Raw genomic sequence first — 5,085 nt, 5'->3', positions numbered from 1 at the left:
AGCCAGGAACATGACAGCTCAAGAGCAAAGCATCATGGGCCGTTGTCAAGGATGAGCAGGATTGACAGCTCCAGACAGAAATTACGTGGTTCAAATCAAGGTTGTTGAGGATGAGTTTGGGCCGGAGTTTCCGTTCAGGTAGGAGTTGTGTGGCTGAGCTGGGTGTGAGGGCTTAAAGGGTTATATACACAGGCCATCTGGGAGGAATCTCCTCTTAAATAATCCAATCCCTTGCCTTTCTATCTGGAAATTGAGTTCCATCTTTTCTCCCCCTTTCCATCCGTTTCCTTTCCTCTTCCTTTCTTTCTTTCCTATATCCTCTTCTAGTTGAAGAAAACTTTATTTATGTTCCACCAACCAAAATGCTTGGGTCCACATCTTGACTCTAATTAACTGAGGGTCATTGGCTAGTCAGAGAATTCTTTCCCCTCCCAGGGTCAGCTGAGGAGTGTACTCATGTCAGTCTTGTTGGACACCAGTACCTTGATACATTCTTCCAGTGTTTGGGCACTTTGTGGAGTTGTCCTTTTATACAAGCTGTTAGGCAATATGGTCTCAAACCAAGGAAGCTGTGAATCCGGCTCTCTTTCTTTACCAGTTAAGTCTTCTCCACCATCCCCCATAACACCCTTGGGCATCTTGGATGTTAGCCTTTAACTCCAATCTCAATGCTGATTGGAGATTGACCAACGCACACCTGCCAGCACCTGGCCAGATGACACAGAGAGAAATGACGCAGATGTGCTTGCCCCCAGCACGGAGATGGCTGAGAACTGGAAGGAGGGAATAAGATTTCCTCCCATGTGGGAACAGACCCTGGTGTAGGACTCGAACCCAGAGGGAAGAGGAGCTGTAAGGAAGACAGTCTTACCCTTATGTCTTCTAAACCCTGTGACTGTACCTACTAGAAAACTTGGTTGAAACAGAACCTGAAAACTGAACAAACCAGATAGAAATTCATTCTACCTGGGTTCAAGAAAAAAGGGAGAGGGACTAGGAGAAGAGAGGAGCTTTGTGAGCTTCTTCCTGCTCAGGCCAGGGACACCGAGAGGTGTTACCAGTCCCCGGATTCTGGTGGTCTGGGTCCCAGCTTCTTCCTAAGCCTGGATGTCTCTTGCAATGGTAGAGTTAAATTTTTTTTCTCCCCAAACTAGCCCAGAAATCCAAGGACAGAGAATATAAATTATGCTTATAGGAACATTGTGAGAAAAGGTAAATGATGTCAGGAGTTTGGGCTTTAGTTCAATTCTATTGAAGAGGGTTGAGAAAGCCCTTGACCAACCCTTTCATTCTTCTAAAGGTCCGTGAGACACTCTCGTGAGAAGAGCCACACAAGCTGGAAAGAGGGTGCCTCCCAGCCCCGCAGAATCTAAGGCCCTACCCACGGCGAGGGTGGCCAAGTCCACGAGGAGATGGTGCTGCTGGGATTTCCGGACGTGGATAGTTTCGTGAAGTTTGCCCTTAGGTCAGTAGTGGCTGTCACCAAGGCAACCGGGGGCCTCCCACAGTTTGGCGGTGAGTATGATTTTTACTGAAGTTTTCCTGGCTTCCAGGCATTTTGTGAAACACAGGGAGACAGGTTGCTTCAGTGCATGAGCGAGGTAATGCGGTACCATGGGTCTCAAGGCAACATAAAGGATCAGAGTCAAGTGACTGAATTGGAGGACAAGTTTAATTTACTAGTTGATACCAATGATGTCATTCTGGAACGAGTGGGTATTTGACAGGTGTGAATAAGAATCAACAGCCTGTCCCCCCCACAGGACTACAGGTCCCCAAAACAGTAGTGTCCAGCTAGAACTGTAAGGCAGGAGAATATAGCAAAAAACCAAAATCTGCAACTTTCTGGCTGCTTCATGCAAAAAACATCATCTGACCTCAGCTTAAATTCCGAAAGAAGATGGACAATTCCAACTCTCCATTTCATCCTAAAATCTTCATCAAGCCCAATGCCCAGAAACCCCTCCCTCAGGCACTCTCCAGAGAAAGGTGGAAGCGCCCACAGTATCGTCCTGAGGACTTGGATGCCCCCCTGCTCTGGCGGATTTCATCTGTCGGCAGAGAACACAGCAGGTGGAGCAGGACTTGTTGGCACATCCTTATCAATACGAACTAGATCACTTCACTCCACCAGATTCAGTCCTTCAGAAGCCACAACCCCAGCTACATAGACCTATGGGAGAAACACCCTGCCATTTGGTATCCTCCCGGGATGAACTAGTGGAACTCAATGAAAAGCTCTTGAACTGTCAAGAATTTGCTTGCAGACTTGGAGCACCACTCTTCCGGGGGCGTCCTGGGGCTGACCTGCCTCACGCAGATTTCCACCCGGACAGAAGACTTCACTGTTGACACGCTGGAGCTTCGAAGTGACATGTACCTTCTCAACGAGAGCCTCACAGACCCAGCTATTGTCAAGGTCTTCCACGGTGCTGACGCAGACATAGAATGGCTACAGAAAGACTTTGGGTCATCCACAGTGAACATGTTTGATACCCATCAGGCCGCGCGCCTTCTTAACTTGGGCAGGCACTCGCTCGACCATCTGCTGAAACTCTACTGCAGTGGGAATCAAACAAGCAGTACCAGCTGGCTGATTGGAGAACACGACCTCTGCCCGAGGAAATGCCCAACTACACCAGAGATGACACCCATTACTTGCGTTACATCTATGATGAGGCTGGAACTCTGGGAGCGAGGCAACGGCCAGCCTGCTCAGTTGCAGGTGGTGTGGCAGCAGAGCAGGGTTGTTGGCCTCAAGAAATTCATCAAACCAATCTTCACGGATGAGTCCTAACTTGAACGACACAGGAAGAAAAAGAAGCATCTCAACACACAGCAGCTGACCGCGCCTTCCAGCTGCTGTTTGCCTGGGGGGACAAAACCACCCGGAGGGAAGATGAAAGCTATGGATATGTACTGCCAAGTCCTACGATGCTAAAGATAGCCGAAGAACTGCCTAAGGACCCTCAGGGCACCATAGCTTGCTGCGATGCACCCTGTACCACCTCTTGTACGGCAGCAGATCAACGAAATGCATCTTTTAATCCAGCAGGCTTGAGACGTGCCCTTGCTCAAGTCTGAAGTTGCAGCTGGAGGGAAGAAGAGTGGACCACTGCCCAACGCTGAGAGAGTGGAGAATGTTCTCTTTGGCCCTCATGACTGCTCCCACACCCCTTCAGATGGCTATCTTATCACCCCAAGCAAAGGGCCTGAGACAGTGCAGACACAGGCAAGCCTCTTCCCTGAAGGAAGAAGAGAGGAGGAGGCCCTGCTGGATTCCAAATGCCTTATTGCTACTACTGTCATCACATTATTCAGTGAACCTGGTGCTGAAGAAAATGGAAAGGGTCCATTAACAGCTGCACAGAACATAATGGAATCCTTTAAAAACCCATTTAGGATGTTTCTGCCTTCACTGGAACACTATCCTCACATTTCCCAGGCAGCAAAGTTTGATTCAGCATCAAAAATCTATGAAATCAGCAACCACTGGAAGCTGCAAGCCAGGTACAGGTACAGAAAGAATCTAAAGAAACCGCCCAGAAGAAGTCAGCTGAGCAAGCCCCTGCCCGGGACCAGGCCAACCAAGAGTACACAGCAGCGGCGGAGCAGGCCACGTCTGTCCGATGGCAGGCTGCCCTAAAAAACGCCGCCAAGAAGAAGGAGCAAAAGAGTGACCCGAGGGCCACAGAACAGAAACAGGAGAAGAAATGACTCAAAGTTTCCCAGAAGCCAAAAAAACCAGATTTACCAGAAAAAGATTTTACCCCTAATGACTACACAAGTCGGATTTCAAGGCTTTCACTGGAAGCAGCAAATCTAAACCCTCTTCCCAGTTTGATCCAAACAGGCAGGCCCCATATGGCAAGAAATGTCTTGCAGCCAAAAAAATTAAACAGTCAATGGGAAACAAAAGCATGTCCTTTGCAACTGGGAAGTCGGACAGGGGTTTTCAGGCACAACTGCCAAAGAGATAGTGTTGGAAGAGACCCTTGGAATCCCCCAGGGACTGGAAGCACCGAATGGTGGTGCTGGTTTTGTACAGACTCATTTTTAAACCGTTGGAAAGAATTCTTATTGGGAGAAAGCCAGTTCTTTTGCCGCCACCACGGCGCTGGCAGGAGAGGGCAGAGCCCATCCGGTTCAGACCACCCCCCTCGGCGGTCTGTGCGTGGTGTGCCCTTGGAGAAATCCAGACCCACCCTAGGAGGGCGCAGGAGACTCCTGTGGCTGAGGAAGGGGCAGGAGCACCGCGCTCATCTGACGCCATGTCAGGAGCCAGTGTCTCCTTCACATGCCTCCAGATCAGAAGGGCCAGATGGTGAGGACGCCAAGGCGGGAGGAGCTGGGGGGTCCGAGCCAGCCCAGCCCCGGAGCCCGTCCTTCCGCTCCTTCCTCTCTTTGGTTGGTTTGTTTCTAACTGTTTTTTCCTAATTATAAAATCATAATATGGTCAACATAGGAAATCAGGAAAATGCCAAGAAAATTAAATCATCTAGAATCCTACCACATGGAGATAACTTAATATTTTGGTATAACGGCTTCTTACTATGTGTATATATATTTAATTTACAAAATTGGATTTCTGTTTGTGCTGGTTTTTTTTTTTTTTACCTTTAAAGAGTCTCATTCTAAAATGGATTTTAGCTAACCCCCATTATTAAACATATAGGTTTCCATTTTTGAACTTTCAAAATAATGCAACATAGAGCTTGTATAAAATAAATAAATAAATAAATGTCAGTGAAGCAAATTAACTATAACATGTTAAACTTGTTTACACATATAAATCACTCACTCATCATAAAAACACATCAAAATAAAGTCAGTTTTAAAATAGAAAAATGTATTCCTTTATGACTCAGCGGTTCTCAACCTGTGGGTCGCAACCCCTTTGGGGGTCAAATGACCCTCTTACAGGAGTCGCCTGAGTCCATCGGAAAACACACATTTCCAATGGTCCTAGGAACCGAGACACCGCTCCTCTATCCGTCTCCAGGCGGATCCGCCCACATACAACATAGGAACCGTATTAAAGGGTCAGCATTAGGAAGGTTGAGATCCACATTATCCCAGGATCAT

At 47.8% G+C, this 5,085-nt stretch overlaps 1 pseudogene; it reads left to right on the top strand.

Moving 5' to 3' along the window:
• The first annotated feature begins 762 nt into the window (after nt 1-762).
• LOC118623378 lies at nt 763-3,980 on the top strand (annotated as a pseudogene).
• The last annotated feature ends 1,105 nt before the right edge of the window (nt 3,981-5,085 follow it).

Source organism: Molossus molossus, unplaced genomic scaffold, assembly GCF_014108415.1.
Source record: "Molossus molossus isolate mMolMol1 unplaced genomic scaffold, mMolMol1.p scaffold_m16_p_1, whole genome shotgun sequence".
NCBI classification, from domain to species: Eukaryota; Metazoa; Chordata; class Mammalia; order Chiroptera; family Molossidae; genus Molossus; species Molossus molossus.
The sequence above is the reverse complement of the archived record's forward strand: the minus strand, read 5'-3'. Positions and strand labels throughout refer to the sequence as shown.